The 27,372-nt window shown below is 41.0% G+C and overlaps 1 long non-coding RNA gene and 1 pseudogene across 3 annotated transcripts; one reads left to right on the top strand and one right to left on the bottom strand.

Annotated features, from left to right (window-relative positions):
- The first annotated feature begins 1,282 nt into the window (after positions 1-1,282).
- LOC149120486 (uncharacterized) lies at positions 1,283-27,372 on the top strand. 3 transcript variants are annotated; one of them, XR_016225764.1, is made up of 4 exons: positions 1,283-1,366; positions 1,956-2,088; positions 23,865-24,000; positions 27,046-27,372. It is a non-coding gene; the product is annotated as an uncharacterized LOC149120486 (long non-coding RNA). The 3 variants fall into 3 exon arrangements; XR_016225763.1 differs by having other exon boundaries at positions 1,289-1,470; XR_016225765.1 differs by lacking the exons at positions 1,283-1,366; positions 1,956-2,088 and adding an exon at positions 18,316-18,371.
- On the bottom strand, positions 26,751-26,818 carry LOC138847924 (U6 spliceosomal RNA; annotated as a pseudogene).

The raw sequence follows: 27,372 nt of genomic DNA, 5'->3' as shown, positions 1-27,372 counted from the left end.
GCAATGGATTCAATTCAAGCCTAATTCACAATTGCTGGCCAGCAGCTCCTGGAATGCTTCTGACCACAACAGTGCCTCCTTCAGGGAAGGTCTGCAAGAGCAGTTCTCTAATGAGTTGTGCTCAGAGCAGTCCCCCTCCCAGCTCAGCAGTGAGCTCTTCAGATTGCAAACACAGGAATCTCAACTTACTTGATGAAAGCTTGCTACCCGCTTTTCTTGCCAATTGTGGCCTTCCCAGGAATGGTGGAGTTTTGCCATAGGTAGCTCAACCCAGTCTTCAATACTCTTATTCTTAAAAAAAAGACAATTCACTAAGTGGTCATCCTTGAATACACTACTGAGCCTGAATGCATTTTTACCAAATAAAGTCACCCAATAGCTATAAACCAAAAGCCAACAACAGGCTTACCCACCTAATATTACACTCAGCCCCGAAGTACTGAGCAGTTTCATCAGTTCCTCAGAATGTAACTACGCTGTGAGGACTAAAGATAGGACTGCCCAAATTTTAATTATCAATACACTGCACAGCTAATAAAGCAGATGCTGTCTCTGGCCCACAAAAGGAGACAATTTCCCTGGAAGGTTAACCACAATCGGGAGACATTTTGCACCTGATGGAACCCACAGCAGAACTGCCTTGAGCCAGCTCCTCTCCTTCCCTTTCCACCTTTAGTCCTGGATGGGCCAGAGACCATGCACAGGAGGTGCCATTGGTCACCCGTGGCCCCCTGTCTACCTGCAATGCTCCTGGTAGGAAGATGCTGCAGAACAGTGATTTGTCCCATCATTGTCACTGTGTGAGATCATCCCATCATGAGAAAATGACCATGGATTCAAATGAGATATCAACCGCAGAAGCACTTCCCCCAGCATCAGTGCAGGAGGGTGGATGATGGAAGGCACAGCATGGCCAGGACTCTAGGGACCCTGCAGGACTCTGCTGCCCTGGATGCCTATAGCAGGCAGCTGCATGCGGCCCAGTGTGCCAACAGCGCCCTCCTACGAAACCCTTCCCCCTGTCTGCCCATGCAGACCACACAGATGCTGTGTCAGTGAGTAAATCAGCACCGCGCACTTGGTTTTCCTGATGAGACTTGGCCTTCATTACTTCCCCAAGTGCAGCACGTGCTGCAAGCCTCAGCCAGCAGGGCCAGCGGGAGAGGTGGCAACTACCAGCTGCCCAACAATGACCACTGCCTTTATAGCCAGCCTACATGGGGCGGGTCTGGCAGCACTGGTCCTGCCCCAGGGCAAGAAGGATTGGCCCGAGGTTCCCCGCTGGGCAGAGCCTGAGCTGTCCTGCAGCAGATTCTGGAAGCAAGAGAGCTGCTGATGGCTGAGGCCCTGGCTCAGAGCACACTTAGTGAGACCCCATGCCCGGCAAGGGCGCTGGGGCCCTGGACTTTCCCAGGCTGCAGTCCTAGGGTGGAGGCTTACTCAGCCCTCCTTCCCCAGCCCTGCCCACAGGTGGAGCGGGGTTCCCACGGGGGCATCTTCCTTCATGGGAGCATGGGTGAACCCCAAATGCCGCGACTCCCAGTTCTGAGTGCTGGCCCGCAGCCTTCCGGGAGGGAGTAGGATACAGAGACTTTGTGGGGAGGTGACACTTGAGCTGGGCCTGTATTTTGGGTTTGCTCTGGATGCACAACCCAGTGCGCCTGGACCTGCGGGTCTGCTGCAGGCCTCCTGGAGGCTCTGGGAGCTGGGCGTCCTGGTGGCAAGGGCAGGAGGGCGGGAGGTCGAGGCGCTGAGCTCCCACTGGGTGCACCAGGCACTTTGGAGCTGTTCAGAGTAAGGAGTTGAGGTCACCTCCTGAACCACTGCTGGTCCCAAACTCCTGGTTTGGGATTTGCCAGAACCCTGAAGTAGGGGTGTGGTGGGGGTGGTAGTGGTTGGCTTCAATGCACTGTATTTGTGAATTCTTCAAACACAGCTTCTCCCTACTCCTGCAGGCTTTCAGGTGATTGACGAGGACAGAGTCCCTCTGCTGCAAAGTGACTGAAGTTTGGAAACTACGTCCAGAACATCACAGTGTGTATTCAGCTGATCATCCTTCAGGCCTGCAGGTGGACAGCAAGAGCAACAGTAAGATATTAACTACTGTAGATACTCTCCTTTCGTTCCGGTAGACCCACCAAAAGAGAATGGGAGATGAGTACTTGAACATTGGAACCAGTCAGCATGCTAGGGTGAGCTGCCAGTACTTGGAGCTCAGGAGTGGACATGGAGAGCAAAACATGCATTGTAACTAAAGAGGACAGTTAGGCATTTTACTGTGAAAAGGGAAATCATTTAAAAGTGAGCAAGACACCTTAAGTAAATGTCTGTATATTTATTTTTGTTTATTTGCAAGGCAGAGAGAGCCCTTCCATTTATTGCTCATTCCTCAAATGTCTGCACCAACCAGAGCTGGGTCAGGCTGAAGCCAGGAACTCAGTGTGGGTCTCCCACACAGGTGGCAGGGACTCAAGTACTTGAGCCATCAGCTGCTGCCTCCCAGGGTTCTGTTAGCAGGAAGCCAGAAGCAGAAGCAGGGCTAGGGCTTGAGCCCTGAGCATTCTGACTGGGATGTGGAAGGCTTTACCACTATGCCAAACACATGCTCCAGTAAGCTGTTTCAACACGTTTGCAAAATGTAAGAATGTGGTTTTAAATATATGCTCTTCATCTTAAAAATTTGCATAATCTTATATTCAGTTTCATGTGATTCAATACTTATTATTAAATACAAGTAACATTTAGATACATGCTTTCCTCACCAATACAAACCTCAGTAATTTTTTCACTTAGAACCTTGAATATTAGCATTCATTCAGACTGAAGTTCACTCATAAGCTGGGAATTGTGACAAAGAGACAGTAGGGAAAAAATCTAGATGTGTATCTGATACCTAATAAGGTTCTGAACCTGAATGACAGAATCTGAGTAACTGTTCAGAGAGTGACTTCATACCTCTCCCCTCTGTAATGAGAAGACTGTGTCCTTTGGCCACTTTCACATGATGTTATGTAAATTTTACCTGAAAAGCCTTTTATAAATTCTGAAGTACCATACAGAAGCATATTATGCATTTCCATATGTGTGAAAAAAGGCAAAGTCAAAGGCATAGCTATTCCAGAGAGAAGTTAGGAGGATTAGCTCAGTTTTTAAGTGTGTAAGTACCATTAAATATCAACATATTTGAAATAGATTTATATATAGAGTGTGGAGTTCATGATAGATATTGAATAAATGCACTCTGGATAATAAGCAAATATCAGAAATAATGCCACACCCATCAGTGTTTAAACTCTTCAGACAGCTCCGTGCCAGGGAAGTGCAGTGATCCCTGTAAATTAACAAAAATCAATCTGTGTATACCCATGGAAGCCACTGGTTTATATGCAGCCTATACTAGAGGTTTTTGTGTTTAGTTAAATTACTTGATTTTTTAATGAATGCTTTCAGACTGATACCTGATGCTGAGTGGCAGACAATTTTTTCTGAAAAATATGTGGTTGAGAAATATAAATATAAATCAGTTTATAATTTTTGTTTCTGAACATTTTTATGCATTGAGACAGTACCTGCAATAATCAGAAGACTTTTCCTCAAAAAGTTGCTACATTGATGCATCTTCATTTATGTATGTAATGTATGTTTATGTAAAAGGAAGGAGAGAGAGAGAGAGAGAGATCTATCTTTCATCTGCTGGCTCACTTCCAGATGGCCACAATAGCTGGGGTGAGCCAGGCCGAAGCCAGGACCCTGGAAGTCTGCCCCAGTCCCCCATGGGGGTGCAGGAACCCAAACTCTTGGGCAATCTTTGCTGCTTTCCCAAGCAAAGAGCTGGACGAGAAGTGAAGGAGGTGAGTCTCAAAGCAGTGCCATAAGGCATGCTGCTGTTGCAGTTGGCAACTTACTCCTTTGTGCCACAATGCTGGCCCTGGATTGATGACATATTGAAGTGCTGCCACTGGCTTTTGGCTAAATAGGATGACTTAACGTGTTTTCCACTCTGTGGAAGAGGAACAAATAAGGCAGTTGGTTGTAAAAGTTGCCCATGGAAACCACAGCCTGAGAAAGATGAATCAACTCACCTTGCATTTTCCACATTGCATCTACACCACCCTTTTCTGGACAAACATCTGATTGTATGCCCTTGTGATGGAGGTTCTCAGGATGCTGGAAATTTTTCTAATTTTTTTAAAAATATAGATTAAGAAGAAGGCAAATAAAAAAAAATTACAAACTGCTGCCAATACCAAGAAGAGATTATTGAGTGTAAAAGGTCACCTGTTGGAGCCAGCACTGTGGCACATCAGGTTAAAGCCCTGGCCTGAAATACAGGCATCCCATATGAGTGCTGGTAGAGTCCCAGCTGCTCCACTTCCAGTCCAGCCTCCTGCTAATGCACCTGGGAAAACAGTAGAGGATGGCCCAAGTCCTTGGGCCCTTTTGCTCATGTGGAGACCCAGAAAAAGCTCCTGGCTCCTGGCTTCTGATCAGCTCACTCTCTACCTCTCCATATAACTTTTTCAAATGAATAAAATATTTTTTTTAAAAAAGGTATCCTGCCATACTTCTTTCTTCCCTGTTAATTCCTAGGAATTAAAAATTGTTACGGGGCCAGCACTGTGGCAAAATGGGTTATAGCAACACCTGCAGCACTAGCATCCTCTATGGGCACCATTGCATGTTCTACTTCTGATGCAGGCCTCTGAAAACATACTGGGAAAGCAGTAGAATATGGTAGAAATCCTTGAGTCTTGCACCCAAGTGAGAGACCTGGATGAAATTTCCCTGACCCCTGGCTTTTTTTTTTTTAAAGATTTGTTTATTTATTTGAAAGAGTTACAAACACCCACACACACACACACACACAGAGAGAGAGAGAGAGAGAGAGAGAGAGAGAGAGAGAGGTCTTCCATCTGATGGTTGCAATGGCTGGAGCTGCGCTGATCTGAAGCCAGGAGCTAAGAGCTTCAAGTTCTCCAATGCATGTGCATGGGCCCAAGCACTTGGGACATTTTCTACTGCTTTCCCAGGACATAGCCAGGAGCTAGATCAGAAGTGGAGCAGCAAGGACTCAAACCAGTGCCCATATGGGATGCCCATAATGTTTTCTTTAATTGGAGAAATGTTCCTTTGATAGAATGAGCGTATGACCCCACAATATTCTCTACTTACTCATAATAGGGTCTGAGATGTAAAAGTCATGATTAATTTCTTAGAAGAAAATTTACATACCCAGAAGCAAAGAGTGAAAATTAACCTTTTGTTTTTCTCATGAATGAATCAGAGTTTCAAAGCTAATACTTAACTTGTATTTTAGAGGAGTTAATGACTTAACCATCTCTTCTATTAGAAATACTACGTTGTGGCCAGTGCTGTGGCACAGCAGGTTAAAGCACTGGCCTGAAGTGCCAGCATCCCATATGGGCTCCGGTTCTAGTCCCAGCTGCTCCTCTTCTGATCCAGCTCTCTGCTATGGCCTGGGAAAGCAATAGATGGCCCACATCTTTGGGCTGTTCTGAAGCTCTTAGCATAGTGAACATATATTAGATTCTCATTATTGAAATCTTTAGAAATGTCAGAAAGCATGTAACTTTCTTTAATGATCTGAAACAGAGATGAGATCCATAAGGGCAGAACTGCTCAGCAGCCACACTGCAGGAATATGCATCTTTCTGACGATATCTTCATCTGCTTCTTGCAGTTGCAGCTAGTCTATGAGCTCTTGGTCTGTTTTTTGCCCTTGGGAGGGCCTAGGGTGCTGTATATTGTCTGTAAGGATTCAAAATTTGTTGTATATTAGTGTCTAATCATAAAATTTCCAAAGTGACAAGCTGGATGTAATAAACTATTCCAGACTGAAAAAAAAAAAAACAAGAAAATACAAACATGGTGTACTGTCTATAAAGTACAGCGGTAAATCTCTATTATAGAGATACAATGTCTACACAATTCTTTGTTTCTTTCCCTCTGAAAGTCTACATTCAGCTCTCGATGGTGTGATTACTTAGGAATAGATTTCATATTCTTAGTTTCATAGTCAGTGAACTCGGAATTATTATTGTAGTATTGAGGATTGTACTGACTAAAACACTATGTTTATTCCATGTTAAATAATATCATCGTATCTTTGGATTCCATTTGTCCTGCTACTGATGTATTCACAGGAGAGGGGAGGTGGGAGGAAAACCCAAGATCCATCAGGGTGGAGGAGGAATGTCAGAGGCTGTGGTTCTATTGTACTGCAGCTTGGGTTCTGGAAGAACACATTAATGGACCCAGATGGTTTGAAGCTAACTGAAGGGCTATGTTCTGTACAATTGTCTGTGGTGCTGCATTTTCATTTATGTAAAATTTATTTCCTTCAAGTAATATATTAATTTGGATGAAAATGAAGATGTTAAGGAATTTTCAGAATGGGTCTGTTTAACCCTCATTGGCTTTGTTTTTAGGCACTTAACTCAGAAAAGAAAAGATAGAAAAATACATTTTGGGTTCTCTTCATCTGTACCACAGCACTCTTTGGTTAAGATTTGTCATTTTGTCATATTTGATTCTCTAGACTCCCTGAAAAATCCCCTACTTCATTAGATGGAGTCCGTGTCTCACCATGGCAGTGAAATGTTCCAGCTTTGCATTTAGCTAGGCCGTGGACACATGCCATGGCACTTGCCAGCCAATTGTGTCAGGGGCATCATCTGAATCAGAATTACTTGCATGAAAAAAGGAGTTGCAGATTCTTCCAGTGAAAGTGGAGAGGAGCAAGAGCTGCAGAACATTGCCAGGGTTGAATGTGCCATGGGATGCCATGTGGTGGCTGGTGTCTGGGGTGCTGGTTCTGCAGAAGATAGGGCTTATGGGGGCTGGTGCTGTGGTATAGCAGGTAAGGCTGCCTCCTGCAGTGCCAGCATCCCATATGGTCGCCGGTTGGAGTCCAGCCTGCTCCACTTCCAATCCAGGTGTGCTGTGGCCTGAGAAAGCAGTAGAAAATGGCCCACATCCTTGGACCCCTGAACCCACATGGGAGACCTGGAAGAAGCTCCTAGCTCCTGGCTTTGGATCAGCTCAGCTCTGGCCATTGCATCCAATTGGGGAGTAAACCAGCAGATGGAAGATTCTCTCTCTCTCTCTCTCTGCCTCTCCTCTCTCTGTAATTCTGACTTTCAAATAAATAAATCTTTTTTTTAAAAAAAAAGCCTATGCTTAAGGGTAGTGTTTATGGAAAATGTGTGGGACATTTTTCAGCAAGATTTTAGATGAATTTTCCAACCCCTGAACCTCCTAGAGATTAGAATAGACTTCTAACGCACAACTTCCACTTATGCTTAATTAGGTTTTTGTTTTGAATTGTTTTTGATGAAACAGCAAGGAATTCTGAGTTATAGACTTCCTATTTCAGAGACAGAAGAACACTGATGCCTGCATTATAATTAAATAATGCCTATCACCCTTTCTTAAGCAACAAATGATCACAGATTCTCTCTTTGCTGCTAAGTAATGAGCATGGTGATTCTTCCCACCGTAACCACCTTCCCACCTACACTCCCTCCCCTCTTCCTCCTTCCTCTCCTGTTGACATGGAATGCCTTACATAGCTAGGCTGAACTTTTAATCCACTTGGCCCTAGGTGTTCATACATTTCAACTCTGTGTGATTATTCATATGCCCTTTTTATGACAAGGCTTATGTCAGAATGACAAATTATATATTCACCTAATACTGAGAGTCATCAAATTGATTTCTATTTTCTTCTCTCTTAGGCAGTTCTTGAGGGGCAGAAATATTTATTTTGTATATCATGTATTTATTCAACTAAAAGACTGACTGTCAAGATGCTGAGTTTTAGTGTCAAAGCAAATATGTTTCTAGACCCCATGAAGTTTACAGTCTGGCAAGAAAGAGCCATCTACCCAAAGAATATTGTTTAACATAGTAAATGCTGGTGTGAAGTCAGTGGATAAAGATTGAAGCATTCTTAATCTAGCACTAACTCTAATCCCATGATCTCTAATTGAGAGAAGTAATCAGAAACACAGAACTCCATGTTACCCAGTTATCTCTTTGAATTTCTGATTAAAAAATAAAACATATCAAACAACACACAAATACCTAGTAGTGCATAATATTTGTATACTATCTTGATATTAAAAATAAGAACAAATAACCATGAAAAATAGCAACTTTGAATCTCCTTTGTTTTCTAGACAAGTTATAATCCTATGTGGTTGTTTACAGTAAATTATTACAGTAAATTACAGTACATCATTACAGTAAATTATTACAGTAAATAATTACAGTAAATTATTTTTGTAGGTACTCTTCATCTCTCACATTTTTCCATTTGATAAATCAGATTTTAAAAACTTAGACACAAGACAAAAGAAATATCTTTAAGCTAGTATTATATATTGATTGACATTCTAAAAAACAGTTATTTATTTATTTGAAAGTCACAGTTACACAGAGAGGAAGGGGAGAGAGAGAGAGAGAGAGAAGCATCTTCCATCTTTTGGTTCACTCACCAATTGGTCACAATGGCTGGAGCTGTACAGCTCCAATGCCAGCAGCCAGGAGCTTCTTCTGGGTCTCCCACACAGATGCAGCTGCCCAAGGACTTGGGCCATCTTCCACCGCTTTCCCTGGCCATAGCAGAGAGTTGGATCAAATGAAGAGTAGCCGGGTTCAACCTCCACCCATATGGAATGTCAGTGCTTTACATGCTATGCCACAGTGCTGGCCCCTTGTTTGGCCTTTAACTTAGACTTTTTTATGATATTAAAAAACACCATGCTTTTCTAAGCTCTTTCCATTCAGTTTCTATTTTGTAAATTCCAGATAATACTGTCCCCAGAATTAATCTAAGGTATAAATGCTATGATATAAGGCATTTAAACCCTTAACCTGTCTCTTTGAATACACAGCTATGTTAGCTCTGTGTCCATTCTTCTGTCTCTGTACTAGATGAATAAAAAGACAGTTTAAAATGATTTGAAAAGAACTATAAGGGGTTGGTGCTGTGCTGCTGCTGCCAATTGGGGAGTGAACCAGCAGATGGTAAACCTCTCACTCTCTCTCTGTCTCTGCCTCTCCTTCTCTGTAACTCTGACTTCCAAATAAATCAATAAATCTTAAAAGAACTATAAACATCAATAAAACACAAATGAAAATTGTATTCTCAAAACTGGATATTAAACCATGCCTTCTACACCTCTGTTAAAAGCTAAATTCTATCATAGTCATTTATGATTTCTAGGGCCAAAGTAGTAAATAAGATTTTTCTGGAAGAGACAGAGGTTATGAGGGAGCCAGGATTTGGGGTCAGTTAGCAGCAGTGAGTGTCATTCTTTCAGATTTGATTCAGGAAAGGAAGAAAGCAACTGATCCCTGAGATTTTGGTGGGGGGAAGGAAAGGAAGGAGTGACTGAATAAAAGCAAAGGCCCTCTGGTTGTGGGCACCCACCCCTGACTACAGCCTTTGGGAGGGTCAGCTGGTGTCTCTAGGGATGCTGCGGCCTGTACTCCATTTCCCAGAGTTCCCAGGAGCTCGGATGTATTATGCCTTCTGAATGCCTGTGCACATGCGCATGCTGCTGCCATTCCCTGGGGCCTGAGTTGGAACAGAGGGAGTTCATTCCCTGATCAGGGTCAGCCCTGGGGGCTGTGCTTCTCCTTCTCTGGCATTTACTGCATCTCCTGCTCTGCACGTGCGATCCCAGGGAGTTTCCAAGTGCTCACCCCAAGCCTGCCTCCTGCTGCATCTTCCCTCTTCATCCTCCACCTGTGGGTCCCACTTACCAGGGAGTCTCTTCCCGCCACTCCCCGAATCGCTCCCCGTGTGTCCAGAAGAAAGGGTACCTGCTCCAGTGACTTTCTGCTGCAGGTTTGGCATGCAGGAAGGGGCGGGGACACGTGTGGGAGAAGGGTGGGTGCCAGGGAGCCATAGATCATGGCAGCTTCCCCCGAGGTCAGGACTGGGACCCGGGCTGTTCTGTCTCCCACCTCCACTTCCCAGGCTCCCAGTGCCTGGAATCTCTCCTGCAGGACCTCACCCAAACTGTCCCTAATGTGCTTTATTTAGTGGTTACAGGAGAGAGGGGGCAGCATTCTGGGAACATGCACACGCAGGGAAGGAAGGCAGAAAGACTCCAGCTCTCCACAGTTAAATAAGCTGGGTTCCCACTGTGGGTGGTCTCAGAATGCAGTCTGGCCAGGCCTCTTGATGTTTCCTGGGCTGGTTCCTGCAGGGTGGGGCTGGGTGGCCTTCAGCAGGGAGCCTGGGGCAGCAGAGGGGTGGGCAGGAGGATCTGACTAGGATCTGCCCCACTGCTCTCATCCTGCACCTCATCTTCCTGGTGGGGAGAAGTGTGAAGTGTGCATTGATCCCTCTCATATTAATTATCAGATTTTTCCAATGTGGAATTTGAAGCTGTTCCAGAAACCTGGGGTGGGAAAACTCCCTTCTTTCAAACAGGCACAGAGACAGTGGAGGATCCAAGGAGTTTCTATTAATGGCCCTAGGCTCAGCTGGAATGATTTCCTGAGAATTGTGCATCAAATTCAAGTTTCTTAGCTGTTACAGCATTGGTGGGTTTAAATGGCAGCCTTCATGACTTAGGTCCACATTTCCAATGGTCAGTGGGTCCAGTATGTTTGTAAAAGAGATGCCGGGGACAGATTTATTAGGATAGATTTATGACTGGAGTTTACAGAAGCAGAACTTAGGACATCTTCCCTCCCTAGATAAGATTTCAGTGGGCAGCTGTTTCACTCGTTAATTGTGAGCATCCACTTTTAAAGGTTTGTGTTGGATGGGGTCCACTTCTCTTTCTTTGATGATGTATTTGGCTGCTTTTCATTTTCTGTCTTCAGCTATTTCTTCTCCTGTTAGCAAGGCTGTCAACTGTTTTGACCTGCCACTGATCCCTTTGCAAAATAAGAAGGGAACTAAAATTAATGCAAGTCTACTGTGTTGTCAATAACTGGAGCTACTTTTTTAAAGATTTATTTATTCATTTGAAAGAGTTACACAGAGAGAGGAGAGAGAGAGAAAGAGAGAGAGACGTCTTCTGTCCGATGGTTCACTCCCCAATTGGCAGCAACAGCTGGAGCTGTGCCAGTCTGAAGCCAGGAGCTTCTTCTGGGATGAAGCTGTTTTTTAAAATAATTATTTATTTATTTGAAAGGCAGAGTTACAGAGTGGTAGAAACAGAAATCAATGGCTGGAGCTGTTTGGATCCAAAACCAGAAGCCAGGAGCTTTGTCCAGGTCTCATAGGTGGGTGCAGGAGATGAGGGATTTGGGCCATCTTCTACTGTTTTCCCAGGCCACAGCAGAGAGCTGGATGGGAAGTGCAGCAGCCAGGATCCCAACCGGCACCCATATAGGATGCTGACACTGCAGGCAGTAGCTTTACCCACTATGCAACAGTGTTGCCCACTAACTGGAGCCCTTTTAATCTGAGTTTGCATAAAGTGGAGAATTACAACATCATAAATACAGATAAGTAACATCTTTTTCTCTGCCCAGTACTTTACAGTTACCCAGTGATCCACTGAGAATCTTACTTTCCACACTGTGTAATTAAGAAGGCCAGTTACTTGTCTTATTTTGGGTTCTGTGGTTAAACCCATGACATTTTTGAAATGGGAGGATATTAGTTCTGAAATTTCATAAAGACTGCTCTGTGGAAGCATCAATAGAAGTTATAACTGTGAGAGTGGTAAGAAAGAAGAGGGGAAGAAATAAGTGCCCCTTACTCCACACAGAGATGTCCACAAATGGAGTAGAAGATGTGCCCTTGAAAACTATGGCTGACTTTCTGGGACAAACTGTGTTTGAGTGCTTCACATGTTCTGATAGAAAGGTGTTGCCACCAGGTTATTAGTATATTTATTTAGTTAGTTTTTAAAAATTTATTTATTTATTTGAAAATCAGAGCTACACAGAGAGAGAAGGAGAGACAGAGAGAGAGAGAGAGAGAGAGAGAGAGAGAGAGAGAGAGAGAGATGTCTTCCATCAGGTTCATTTCCCCAGATAATACTACATAATTGTGAACTTTGCTCAGTTCCTGACCTATACCTTTCCTTTAACCTAGTACTTTGCCATGTAGTAGCCCATGAAAACTGCAGACTGCATAAATGAATGAATATTTGGAGGGTTGTGATTTCTTAGAGGAACATCATGAGACAGAAGGAATAAAACAAAACAAAAGTATCCTCCGTATATAGAAGATATACTGTTTTTGCAAGCTATAGAGAAGAGGAAGAAGAAGGAAAGTAGTGAGACTGGAAAGGTTGTGGCAAAGGTAATAGGCACTAGTCAAGAATTCAACAAGCCCATTAGGAAAGTATTAAGGATTCTTTACTTCCATGTAGACTCTGCCCTCTAATGGTGAACAGGGTCCTCTAAACCCACTTGTTGCACAAATGAAAACCCAAGCATTGTCTTCTCCCACAGATGGAGTCTGCTATTGGTTTTGGTTTACATTTCCCTAATGGCTAGTGATATTGGGCATGCTCATCTATGTCTTGACAATTGAGATTTCTTCTTCTGAGAAACATCTATTCTGATCATTGCCCATTTCTTACGTGTACATTTTGCTTCTTGTTTGGAGTTTTTCCAGTTCTATATATGTATGTTCTGGCTATCAATCTTTTGTCATAGTCAGAGTTTTCAATGTTTCCTGCCATTCCGTCCATTGTATCTTCACTCTGTTGATTACTTTGTTGTGAAGATGTATCTTAATTTGATATGCTCAAATTTGTATATTTTATTTTTGTTACTTGTGCTTTTGGAATCTTACGCAAACTGTTGTCTCTGCTAATGTTTTACAGTTTCTCATATGTTTACTTAGGTTTTGGGTTTTTTTTTTAACATACATAATTTTATTACAAATTTTTTTTTAAAAAAACAACACAGAATGCAACATCCTAACAAAAAATCCAAATTTACAAATGATACTAATTCGTACAACTTTGCTGTGCTACCATACACAAGTCAAGAAATTAAAGAAACCATTAAATATTTAGGAACATTCAACATCAGAAGCTTTAAAATCTAACTGTATGTAGTAGCCCCTCAAAAAGCTACAACCTGCATTTTTTAAAAAAAGTATTTTCTCTACAAAGAATCTTATCAGCTATACAAAAATCTGTACAGTTTTTTTATACTGAAGCTAATATTGAGCTGCACTTGAATTCACATTCTTAGCAAAACAACTGCCTGAGCACACACGCACACTCCACACTCATCATTACAGGATAGCCATTTATTCTTCATCTTCATCCTCTTCCTCATCATCTTCTTCTTCTTCTTCCTCTTCTTCCTCCACATCTTCGGGTTCATTCTTCTTCTTTGAGCCTGTGGGCCTACCAGGGCCCTTCTTTCCCGCTTCACTTTTGCCCTTGGCACGGTATGCAGCAATATCCTTTTCATATTTCTCCTTTAGCTTAGCTGCTTTCTGTTCATATGGTTGTTTATCTTTGGCTGAGTGTTCAGACCACATCTCACCCAATTTTTTTGCAGTGTCCCCAATGGACAGGCCAGGGTGTTCACTTTTGATCTTTGGGCGATGTTCAGAGCAAAAGAGAAAGAAGGCAGATGGTGGTCTTTTAGGAGCATTGGGATCCTTTTTCTTTCCCTTCTTATCACCCTTGGGAGGAACGTAATTTTTCATCTCCCTGTCATAACGAGCTTTATCACTTTTTGCCATATCTTCAAACTTGGACTTTTCCTTTGCAGACATGGTCTTCCATCTCTCCGAGCATTTCTTAGAGAATTCTGTGAAATTGACCAAAGAGTCAGGGTGTTTCTTCTTGTGCTCTTCCCGGCACGTCTGCACGAAGAAGGCATAGGAGGACATTTTGCCCCTCGGCTTGTTGGGGTCTCCTTTACCCATGACGACGGAACGGTGGCCACCTGGTGTGAGTTGTTCCTCAGACTCCCGCAGAGCGGCCAGATCCGACAGCATTGCTTCCTTTCCTCAGCTCCGGCGTGAACTCAGGATGTGAGGGCGATCTGGCTGCGACATCTGTCACCCCATTGATCGCCAGGGTTGCTTCGGCTGATCTGGCTGGCTAGGCGGGTGTCCCCTTCCTCCCTCACCACTCCATGTGCGTCCCTCCCGAAGCTGCGTGCTGGGTCGAAGAGGACGACCTTCCCCGCTAGAGGAGGACCGGTCTTCGGTCAAGGGTATATGAGTAGCTGCGCTCCCCTGCTAGAACCTCAAAACAAGCTCTCAAGGTTTTGGTTTTATATTTAGACTTTTAATTAACCTTGAGTTGCTTTTACATAGTGTATGAGGTGTTGGGGTATCTTTTCAGGCTTCTACATATGGATAATCACTTTCCTTTAAACCATTTGCTAAGGGGATTCTTCTTTCTCCTGTTTGTTTTCTTTCCTTTATTAAATAGGGGTTGGCTGTAAAAAAGTCAGTTTATTTCAGCTGCCTATTTTTTCCATTGAACTATGTGTCTGTTTTTCCAACAGTGCTAACACTGCTTCTATTTTTTTTAAGATTTCTTTATTTGAAAGGCCAGATGCTTCTTCCAAGTCTCTCATGTGGGTGCCAGCACCCAAGAACATGGTCCATCTTCCACCAATTTCCCAGGTGCATTAGTAGGGAGCTGGATTGGAAGTGGAGAACCTGGTCTTCTAGCAACAACATATGGGATGCATGCACAGCAGGACAAGGCATTAACCTACTACACCACAGCATCAAACCCTTCCTTATTTACTTCTGCTGTGATCTTTCATTATTCACTTTTCTACTGCCCTGCATCTTGACTCATTCCTTTTTTTTTTTTTTTCTGGGTCCTGCAGGATGGTATTAGGTTGCTTCTGGGATATCTTTTTTATGTTAGTAGATACTTGGTAATCTAAAATCATAGTTTTTACTTTCTATATTTCTCTGCTAATCACGAGGACCTTCTAGATGACAGCAGAAAATGCTAGCAGAAATGAGGATATATTAATTTGCTAAGAAAATACCACAGAGAATATGATGTAAATCATGGAATTTTACTTCTCAGAGTTGTAGAGCTTGAAAATATCAGATCAAGGTGCTAATAGGCTCGATTTTTCCAGAAGCCCTTCTCTGATGTGACAGACACATCTATCATTTGATCTGCTTAAAAGCACTTTCTTCAGGTAGAGTTATGTTGGTGGTTAGCACTTCAGTGTTTGAGTTTTAGGGAGGCATATTTCAGTCCACAACAGCAATGGGGCCCTGTGGTCTACTTCAATGACAGCCATCTCTGCGGAGGATAGAAAGTTTGAAATCAGCGTTATGATTTCTCACATTATTACTGTCAGTGCTATCTCCATCAAATGTGCATTCATGTACACACAAACAAAACTACCTGTACACATAAACACATTCAACAGTGGAAATGCCTGATGGTTGTGTACAGGTAACATCGATATAATAATCCATAAGATGGCCTATTAGCAGACATTAAAAAGAGAATTAGAAAGAATGACAACAAAATCTGCAGTTACCTATATTTATGTCTATATGTATGATATTCAGTATTTATAGTTGCTAAAAGATGAAAACTGATGTGTGGAAATAAAAGCTAAACCTTACCTTGCAATATTGCAGCCTAGTCTACATGAAAGATGTCTTCCTAAAACCTTTCCCTGGGCCCACCCTGTGGCATAGTAGATTAAGCATCCACCTGCAGCACCAGCATCCCACATGGGCAAAAGTTTGAGTCCCTGCTCCTGCACTTCCAATCCAGCTCTTTGCTAATGGCCTAGGAATGCAGTGGAATATGCCCTGAGTGCTTGGGCCCCTGCACCCATGTGAGAGACCTGGAGGAAGCTGCTGACTCCTGGCTTCTGGCACCTGGCTTCAGATTGGCCTAGCTCCAGCCATTCTGGCCATTTAGGGGTGAACCAGTGGATAGCAGACCTCTCTTTCTCTTCCTCTCTATATCTGTCACTCTGCCTCACAATAAATAAATACATTTTTTAAAAACCTTTCCCTTTTTAAATTTCTTAATTGTTTTAAAGATTTATTTATTTATTTATTTACAAGTCGAGTTACAGACAGAGAGGAGAGCCAGAGAGAAAGAGAGAGGTCTTCCATGTGATGTTCACTCCCTAATTGATTGCAACTGCCAGAGCTGTGCTGATCCGAAGCCAGGAGCCAGGAGCTAGTTCCAGGTCTCCCAGATCGGTACAGGGGCCCAAGGACTTGGGCCATCTTCTACTACTTTGCCAGGCCATAGCAGAGAGCAGGATCAGAAGTGGAGCAGCTGAGTATTGAACCGGCCCCCATATGGGATGCTGGAGCTTCAGGCCAGGGTGTTAACCTGCTCCACCACAGCACCAGTCCAACATTTTAAATTTCTGATACTCTAAAGTAGCAAAGGACTGCATTACATCTAGGAAAGATGTATTTAAAAATTATAAATCTAGTGCATTTTAGCAGAAGTCCTAACAAATACTTCTGATTTTCTCAACATTATGTATAAATAAATGATAGAATGAGTCATTGTCAGATTAATAGAAGGAGTTTGAGAGGATTGTCTCTCTTTCAATTGTGTTGAATAGTTTGAGAAGCATTAGTTCTTTAAAAGACTTGTAGAATTCAATAGTGAGGCTGTCTGATCCTGGACTTTTCTTTCTTGGGAGGGTCTTTATTACTCATCCAATCTCTGTCTTGGTTTTTGATTTGTTTAGCTTTTCTATGTGTCTTCATGACTCAATTTTGGTATATTGTGTATGTCCAGGAATCTGTTGATTTTTCCTCTAGGTTTTCCAATTTGTTAAACATCACAACAGATGCCCGCATCATATATTGCAGTGCTAATCTGAGTTTTGGGTACTCCACTTCCAAATCAGTTTCATGTTAATATCCCTGGGAAGAAATGGATAATAGCTCAAATTCTTTCCTTCTTGTCATCTAATTTGGAGAACTGTAACCTCAATGGGGACTTGAAACCTGGTCTTGCACAGTTGTAGCCACATAGAAAGTGAACCAGCAGATGGGATATCTCTCTGCTTCTCTTTCCTTCTCTCTTTGTCTCTGTGTCTCTCTGCCATTTTTTATCATATTAAAATATTTAATTACTTATTTGAAAGAGTTACAGAGAGAGGGAGAGACAGAAATCTTCCACCACCTAATTCATTTTTGAGATGACTTTAATAGCCAGAGTGTGGCCAGGTTGAAGCCAGGAGCTTTTCCTCCGATGTGCGTGGCAGCATCCCAGCACTTGGGCCAACTTTCCCTGCTTTTTCAGTCCATTGGTAAGGAGCTGGATCAGAAATGGAATAGCTGGTACTTGAACTGGTGCACATACAGGATGCCAATATAACAGATTGCGGATTTGTCCACTGCACCACAACCACCAGCTCCTCTTTCTGCCTTTCCAATAAATAAATCTTTTGAAAAAGAACTTAAGGTAGTAAAAGTCATCATGACTGAGCAATGACAAATTTATTGAAGTGATCGACTTTCTTAAAGGTCTATTTATGAATTTGAAAGGCAGCACTAGAAAGAGAGAGTGGGAGAGATGGATCTTCCTCCTGGTTTGTTCACTCCTCAAATGGCTGCAATGACTGTGGCTAGGCCAGACTGATATCAGGAGCCAGGGGCTTCTTCCAGGTCTCTCACATGGGTGCAGGAGCCCCAATATTTGAGTCACCCTGTGCTGCTTTTCCAGACACATTAGCAGGGAACTGGATCCGTTTGGAGCATTAATGTCTATGATACTCTCCTTGCAGTTGAAGGATTTAGAATCCATTTCAATTATGGGTGGGCCAAGTACAACAGCTCCCAATTGTCCAAGGTTTGGATTAGATGGGTTCTGAGAAATTTTGTTAAAATAGTTATTAATCATAACTCTCAGTTTAAGCTTTTCTTACCAAATTTTCATGTTTGCTGATGTTTATATCTATGGGAAAATTGGGTCTCTGGATTGCAACCAATGAAAGCATCCAGACTAACAGTAATAAGGTCAACAGTCAGCAGAATGATGTCCAGCTGAACTGAAATAGCTTTTCTTATTTGGTAGAGGGGTTACCTCCTGCATTATACTGACATACTGACATAGACAGTAGATATTGGAGCCTGTCTCTTTTGCCAAATGGAGAATGCCGCATTTTGATCCATCATATATATATTTATATATTATAAATTTCTATACATAATATAGAATTACATATAATTATCATAAATATATAATATATAATTATATATACATATTATATATGAATTTATTTATATATAAATATATAATTATTTCTGATCCAGCTCCATACCAATGGATTGAAAAAGCCATGAAAGATGGTCCAAGTGCCTGGGTTGCTGCCACACACATTGGAGGAGGAGCTCCTGGCTTCAACCTGGCCACACTCTGGCTATTGAAGTGATCTCAATAATATATATATATATGTATAATATATATAATAGTTATAATAAATTATATAATATTATCTGTTTATAATTATTATATATTATATAATATATTATATGATAAAGCATAATATATTTTATATATGAATATATTTATATACATAAATATATATAAATAAATGTAAATATATATATAGAATTTATTTACGTATTTGACAGGTGTACGTACAGACAGTGAGAGGAAGAGACAGAGAGAAAGGTCTTCCATATGCTCATTTACTCCCCTAATGACTGCAATGTCTGCAGCTGGGCCAATCTGAGCTAGGAGCTTCCAGGTCTCCCACATTTTGGCAGGGACCAAAGCACTTGGAACAGCTTCTACTGCTTTCCCAGGCTATTGCAGAGAGCTGGATGGGAAAAGGAGAAATGGGGACTAGAACTGGTGCTCATATGGGGTGCCAGCACTGCAGGTAAAGGATTACACCACTGCACCACAGTGCTGGCCCCAGTCTATCCTTTATTAAGGAGATCTCAGTAATCATGTTCAGGTATTGCTGTCCTATATTCATGGCCAAAGTCCTAGCAGGCAACATGGTTTGGAGAATCGTAAGCACAAGGTGTGTAGGAGACTTCATTTCTCATACAGCACAGTTAATAACAAGGTTCCAAGAGGGGAAATTACTTGCATCATAGTCTTTGAGAACTAATGGACATCACAGGTGATCTAAAGAATTTAGAAGGTTTGTGAGCCCCTAGAGTGAAAAAGTCACTGGGAGCACAAGGACAGTGCCTAGAGTTTATTTTGATGGATTTTAGCCCCTTTCATTGGAGGGAGGCCCAAAGAAGCTGGACTGATTAGTAAACCTCAGAAGTGTCTTTTCAATGTGAAGGCAAACTGAGACTGAGGGTTTTTTGGAAAAACGTTGAACAAAAGACATTTCCCACACTTGGTTAAGACACATCATTTATCTACTTATTTTCATCAGATCTGTTAACATTAGGTATAAGGTACAGTGGACATGGTGGATGACATATAGCAATATGATTTTAGTAATATATCATGAGGTGCTTTTTTTAAATGGATTTAGCAGGTAAAATTGGGCTACCTAATGGGATGTAGCTGGAATAATCACCTTTTTGTTAAATAAATCTGAGGTAATAAGTGTTAGTGTATGAAGACATTGAGTTTTCTTTATTGGGCCTTCTTGGCTATTTTAATCTGGGATCTGCGAATTCTCATTTTCTTTATTTTATTCCTCATCATGTCGGACCAACTCTGCTGCTTTGGGGATTTTTTTAGTACATCTGACATTTGGAAATTTAGACAATAGTATAGTTAAAATGAGATGTACCAAGTAAAGTATTTATTTTTATTCTGATACATATTTTGGAATTCTTCTAAAATTCCTATTGAGTATCCTTGTTAAATTTAGTTGCATCCCAGGTTAAGACTTATTGGAGGCAGGCTCCATGGCTCAATAAGCTAATCCTCCACCTGCAGTGCAGGCACACCAAGTTCTAGTCCTGGTGGGAGAGCCAGATTCTGTCCCAGTTGCTCCACTTCCAGTCCAGCTCTCTGCTATGGCCCAGGAGTGCAATGGAGGATGGCCAAAGTGCTTGGGCCCCGTACCTGCATGGGAGACCAGGAGGAAGCACTTGGCTCCTGGCTTTGGATCAGCGCCATGTGCCAGCCGCAGCACACTGGCGGCAGCGGTCACTAGGGGGTAAACCAACAGAAAAAGGAAGACCTTTCTCTCTGTCTCTCTCACTGTCCACTCTGCCTGTCAAAATAAAAAATAATTTTTATAAAAAGACTTATTGGAGCCACTTTAGTGATTATACCCATGAAACTTTGTTAATAAATGCAAATAGAACCTGGGAAAATTGATGTATATCTTATGCTGTAGAGACTTAAGATTGAACATCTTTTTATCTTTTTTAATTATATAATTTAAAAACAAATTTTAGATTTTTTTTGACTTTTCTAAGTCACAGCTCTGGCCCCATTAATATGACTTAACAATGTTTTTTCCTCTCAGACTTATCTCTATTGTTTCAGTTAACTGCATGCCTTTTCTTTACATTCAGATTCCCTCAGCTGTCAAAGCTTATTCATCTTAATTCTGTTGTTCCTATTTCCCTCCCTTTTATTCTGTCCCTAGGCTAATTGAGATCATGATTCTCCATTCCTTCTGTGTGGTGTCACAGTAGGATTGAAGTGTTCTTTTTCTCTTCTGATTTCTAAAGAAAGAAATTATGTATTCCCCCAGTTTAGATATTTTAATAATGCACTGTAAAACAAAGGTTAAATGTTCTTAATTTGACAAGAATTTTCGGGGCCAGTGGTGTGGCATAGTGGGTAGAGCCACCACTTGCAGTGCTGGCAGCTCATATGGATCCAGATCTCTGCTAAAGCCTGGGAAAGCAGTAGAAGATGGCCCAAGTCCTGGGCCCCTGCACCCATGTGGGAGACCTGGAAGAAGCTCCTTGCTCCTGGCTTTGGATTGGCACAACTCTGGCCATTGCAGCCAACTGGGGAGTGAACCAGTGGATGGAAGACCCCTCTCTCTTCTCTGCCTCTCTCTGTGCAACTCTGACTTTCAAATAAATAAATAAATCTTTTAAAAAAAGAATTTTTTTCTAATTTTAGATTTGTTCTACTTCATTGCCACTTCAGGGTGTGTGTAAGGAGTGCATATCCAGTTTTTCTATTTTGGAATTTTGGGATTTTGTATTAGCTCTGCTGTGTATTCATTTTTCTTGAGCATTGGTGATATCTTCTCCTTAGTTGTATTAAGAGAGAGAGCAATAGTCCTCATGTCTTTTTAGGTAAGTAAGACATATTAAAAACAGAGCATTCAGTATACATTCATAGTATTTTGACTTGTTCAATTGATTTTCCTGACCTCCCTTGGATATTCTTGGTCTTTGCTGTACAACTTTCTATACTCATTAATTCTTTGATATTCCCAAATCCAGAAAATGAATGTCTCAACAGCTGTGTTCCTGTATTTGCTGGGACTCAGGGTAAGAAGCAAAGTGGAGGTGTTCAGGAATCTAAAGGTACATGCTACATAGCAAAGCACATCATTTCCTATACAAAGTGACTGGGAAATCCAGAATCTTTTGCACACATATTGGATCCTGAACTATTACTGGACTATTCAGTAAGATTTTAATGTATTTATTTTCTGTGTGTGTGTTTGTATTTCTAAACAGACTCTGCTGGGCTACTTAACATTAACATGTATTGCAGAATTCTTTCATCAGTTTTTACTTTTAAAAAGTTTCTTTTTCAGTTTTATGGGAGAGGGTAGAAGTTTTCTGCTATGTAACTGAAAATTCATTCATTCATTAAAGTTAAAAATATTTGTTGCAAATTGGTAGAATACTATTAATTCTCATGTAATTTACACGAAACTAAATACATTCTCTATTTCGTTTTGCTTAAAATTTCTGCATGTGTGGACTTCTTTTTTCCTTCTTGCCCCAAATCCCTTTGTGTATTGGGATGGCAAATGGGTTTTACACTGGAGAAAACATGTTATTTTGGCAAAGAAGTACTTAGCGTTCCTGCTTCAAGTATTCAAATATTGCATTGGAAATCAGTATATTTGTTTACTGTACAAATGTCCTTCATACAATTTTGTAATCTTCTGGGATGGGAGAGGAAGCAGGAAATAGGAGGATTATGGGTGGGAGGGATGTTTTGGGGGAGGGGAAGCCACTGTAATCCAAAAGCTGTACTTTGGAAATTTATATTTATTAAAAAAATTAAACAATTTTGTAATCTTCATCTTCCTTTTTATTTCATCCTTTTTAAAAAAAGATTCATTTATTTTACTTGAAAATCAGAGTTACACAGAGAAGGAGAGAGAGAGAGAGAGAGCAGTCTTCCAACCGCTGGTTCACTCCCCATTTGGCCACAATGGCTGGAGCTCTGCCAATCCAAAGCCAGGAGCCAGCAGCTTCTTTTGGGTCTCCTATGCAGGTGCAGGAGCCCAAGGGCCTGGGCCATCCTCTACTGCTGGATAGTAAGTCTTACTTGCCTAAAAAGATGGATAGTAATTTGAGTAGCCAGGACTTGAACTGGCACCCAATTGGAATGTCAGCACTGCAAGCCACAGCTCTACTTGCTACTCCACATCATCGGCCCCCTAAATTCTTATGAGTATTGCTACACGATTGGAATTTATAATTGATAATGCTGAACAATTGAAACTGTCTTATTTACAATTGTAGGACTGGATATGGCAGTTTTACTTGAAGTAAAGTATGTAGCCTGCTTATTGTATGATTTTCGGAAAAGCATGTATTTATATATAACAGCAGATCTGTTAATCATTTAAAAGTGAATTGTCATGATTACCCAGATGTAAGGAATGCAATATGTGCTAATGAGTTAGCAGTCACAGAGATTTAGAATTAGAGGGATTTTAGAACTTTTTCAATACTGCAGTTTTTATGAAAAACTAATAATTTTTTTATTTGACAGGTAGAGTTATATACAGTGAGAAATCAGAAAGGTCTTCCTTCCATTGGTTCAGTCCCCAAATGGCTGCCACAGTTGGAGCTGTGCCCATCCAAAGCCAGGAGTCAGGTGCTTTCTCCTGGTCTCCCATCCGGGTGCAGGGCCCAAGCACTTGGGCCATCCTCCACTGCCTTCCCGGGCCATAGCAGAAAGCTGGACTGAAAGAGGAGCAACCAGGACTAGAACACTTTGCCCATAAGGGATACCAGCACCACAGGTGGAGAATTAACCAAGTGAGCCACGGCGCTGGCCCCTGATAAATTTACTCTTAACAAAATATCAAAATATCTTATTCAGTATAAAGTTAGTAGTGAAAAGAGACTACCTTGTTGAACACAGAAATTTGAGATTATATTTCTTGGTATTAATTTGCATCTTAAGGCTTATTGCCTAGTTTATTTCAATATTTCAATCTAATATTACTAATAATATCTTGTACTTAGTGGTTCACTGTGTGCCAGACAATATTCTTTTGATTTTTTAAAAGATTTATTTATTTATTTATTTGGAAGTCAGAGTTACACAGATATTGAACAAGAGGAAGAGAGAGAGAGAGGTCCTCCATCTGCTGGTTCACTCCCCAGATGGCCTAAAAGGTCAGAGATATGCCAATCTGAAACCAGGAGCCAGGACCTCTTCAGGGTCTCCCATGCAGATTCAGGGGCCCAAGGACTTGGGCCAACTTCCTACTGCTCTCCCAGGCTATAGCAGACAGCTGAATGGAAAGTGGAGCAGCCTGGACTTGAACCGGCCTCCATATGGGATGCCCCCACTGCATGCAGTGGCTTTACTAGCTACACCACAGCACTGGCCTCAAGACAATGCTCTAAAATGATGCATTAATTATTCCCAAATATTGAAAAGTGGCAGGGTACACATTTGAATGTGTTGTTTTGTACTAGTTGTAGAAACAGTTTAAAATATATTTATATTTAAAAATGTAAGCTTTGATCTAAAGGTTTACTTTCCCTTAAGGTGCCTGTTTGGAAACTGAGAGATCATTGAAGTCTCAAGATAGAGTACAACTGATCTTATCCAAGCCTCCTTTATCACATGAGGATGCTAAATGCCAAGCCCAGAGAAGTAAAGTGAACTGTTCAAGGTCACATAGGTAAGTTGTGGCAGGGATAATTCTGTATTAGCATTAGGTATCCTGATACATAGGCCACTGTTCTGTCAATTTTGTACTCCTTCTGGAGTTAAAGATTCTAAGTTGTGGAAAATTGAATTTGGAAATTTAGTGGTTGCTATGTTGTTATGGTGAGAAATTTCTGTGTATAGCTATGAGTTGCTTAAATTTTATTCAATATATTTTTCTAGTATGTTTGCTATTTATTTGAAATGTATAACAAGTAGCTTCATCTATTTGCCAAAAGAATTTTTTAAAGATTTATTTATATTATTTGAAAGTCAGAATTACACAGAGAGAGAAGGACAGGCAGAGAGAGTGGTCTTCCATTCACTGGTTCACTCCACAGTTGGCCTCCATGGCTGGAGCTGTGCTGACTGGAAGGCAGGAGCCAGGAGCCTCTTCCTGGTCTCCTATGCAGGTGCAGGGGCCCAAGGACTTGCACCATTTTATAATGCTATCCCAGGCCCTAGCAGAGAGCTGGATAGGAAGTGGAGCAGCCAGGTCTTGAACTGATGCCCCTATGGAATACCAGCACTGCAGGTGGCAGCCTCACCCACTATGCCACAGTGCCAGCCCTTGCCAAAAGAATTTATAGAAGCTATTCCATATATACACTTAACAATTATTTAGTTACTTGACACGAACTATCCCTGCATATTTGAAAATTTTGAATGGTATCACTTGGGTTTTAAGAATGTTATATTTTAGGTCTCTTAATATTTTTAGTGATGATGTTTTAAAGGCCCTTTCTGCTTTATGAAAAATGATAAGGATTTTGTTTTACAATGGCCATAGTATTACTACTTAAAGCAATAGATTAAATAACACTTTTAAACAAAGTCATTTAATACTGAATTCTAACACACTGGTATATTTTAAAGTGAGAAACCGGATTTCTTTCAGATATTCTAAAGAAGAATGATAATCAAAATTGAAGACATCTACAGTTTTTAATCACTTGTTTTAAATATTGGTCATAATGGTCCAATTTTGAGTTTAATTTTAATTAGCTTTTAAATGATTCAATATGTTTTATAGAAAAAATTCGGAGAACATAATTATATACTCAACCTCCCTCCCTTCTTTTTCCTTCTTTGTCATTTTTTTTAGCTTATGGAATGACATTTTCAGTTTACATTACATTAAAAAGGGTTGTTGAATCAAGGGACAAGTTTAACAGGCAAAAAGCAAAAAGATCCTAATTTAGAGGGAATACAGACAATGGCTCTAAACAATATTTGAATATCACATCTAAACAATATTTGAATAAATTGATAAATATTTTAATTTCTCCTACTAAAATGCTCAAAGTCTTTAATTATTTATCAAATATTAGTGCAAAATTATGGATTTAAATGATCCCAAAAAGTGATGAATTTTTGTGTAATAAAGTCCAATTTTTGTCAAGGCTTTTTGACAGTCTCACAGAAAACTTATGTTTGTGAATGGGAAGAATAATACCAAAATATCCATACTACCAAAAGCAATTTGCAAATTCAATGCAATTCCAATCAACATACCAACGATGTTCTTCTCAGAGCTAGAAAAAATGATGCTAAAATTCATATAGAAACATGAGAGATGCTTAACATCTAAAGCAATATTATAAAGAAAAAAAAGCTGGAGACATCACACCATATTTTAAGACATATTACAGGGGTCAGCACTATGACAAAGCAGGTAAAGTCACCGTCTGCAGTGCCGGCATCTCATATGGGTGCCAGTATGTTTCCCAGCTGCTCCACTTCTTATACCCCTCTCTGGTATAGCCTGAGAAAAAAGTAGAAAATGGCCAAAGTCTTTGGGCCCCTGCACCTGCAGAGAGACCTGGAAGAAGCTCCTGACACTTGGATTCAGATCAACAGAGCTCTGGCCATTGTGGCCATTTGGGGAGTAAACCAGTGGATGGAAGACCTCTCTCTCTCTCTGCCTCTACCTCTCTGTAACTCTGCCTTTCAAATAAATATACTGCAAAAAAAAAAGAAGAAGTGTTAGCACTGATATAATAACAGACACATAGTTCAATGGAAAAGACTTGGTAGCATAGAAATAAACCCAAATTTCTACCAGCAACTCATATTTACCAAAGGAACTAAAATGAACTGGAGAAAGAAGAATCTCTTTCACAAGTGGTGCAGAGGAACTTGATTATCCATATGTAGAAGCCTGAAAAGAGACTCCAACATCTCTTACACTATGTGAAAGTGAACTCACAGTGAATTAAAATGTAATCATAAGACCCAAACCCAAGTAAACATAGGGAAACTCTAAATATTGTCAACACACAATAGCTTTTGGGTAAGATTCCAATAGCAATAGTCACAAAAATAAAAACAGAGACATTTGAGTATATCCAACTAAGATACTTCTTCACAACAAAGTAAACATCAGAGTGTAGATACAATGAACAGATGGCAGGAAAAATTAAAACTCTGAATGTTTACAGATTTCCAGAACATTTACATGAATTGGAAAAACTCCAAAAAATACAGTGAAGAAACAGGCAAGGATCTGAATAGACATTTCTCAGAAGAAATGTAAATGGTCAAAACATGTGAATATGCCTGATGTCACTAGCCATTATGTAAATATAAATCAGAACACCATATCAGTCTCCAACACCTGTGGGAGAATACAACACTCAGGTGTTTGTGTGTGCAACAAGTGGGTTTAGAGGACCCTGTTCACCTCTGGAGAGCAGAGTCTACAGGGAGGTAAAGAAACCTTACTGCGCAGGGGCATGCTAATCTTCTCTGTATCGTTCCAATTTTAGTATATGTGCTGCCGAAGCGAGCACATGTGCTGCCGAAGTGAGAAAGAGATGAAAAGAATTTATCTCAGCTAGCCACTAATATTCAAGAAACAAGGTCTTCAGGAAAGCCAACTCAACTGACATTTTCATGTCATTGTTAAATAAAGGAAAAATTATCTAGGTTCAGCAATACGTAGTTTATAAGAGAAAGACTACAGAGTAATTTCCTTGGCATAGAAATAACTTCGTCTTTTTTTTTTTTTATCTATGAGGGCTTGCTATCACCACCACACACCCACATCCCATATACAAATGCCTGGCTTGAGTGGTAGCTTCTCTGCTTTGAGGCAAGTTTCTGCTAGTGTGCACCCTGGGAGGAGACGGAGGATGGCAGAAGTGCTTGGGTCGCTGCACCCAAATGGGACATCCAGAATGAATTCCCAGTTCCTGGTTTTGGCTTGGTCAAGCTTTGGCTAGTGCAAGTGTCTGGGGAGTGAAACAGTGGTTCCCTCTTCCTGTCACTCTGCCTTTCAAATCAAAAACTGTTGTTGGTAATGACTAATAATGATATTCACTGATTGTCAAATTTTGAATCTATT

Source organism: Oryctolagus cuniculus, chromosome 19 (assembly GCF_051225735.1).
Source record: "Oryctolagus cuniculus isolate XC-2025 breed Fujian yellow rabbit chromosome 19, ASM5122573v1, whole genome shotgun sequence".
NCBI classification, from domain to species: Eukaryota; Metazoa; Chordata; class Mammalia; order Lagomorpha; family Leporidae; genus Oryctolagus; species Oryctolagus cuniculus.
The sequence above is the reverse complement of the archived record's forward strand: the minus strand, read 5'-3'. Positions and strand labels throughout refer to the sequence as shown.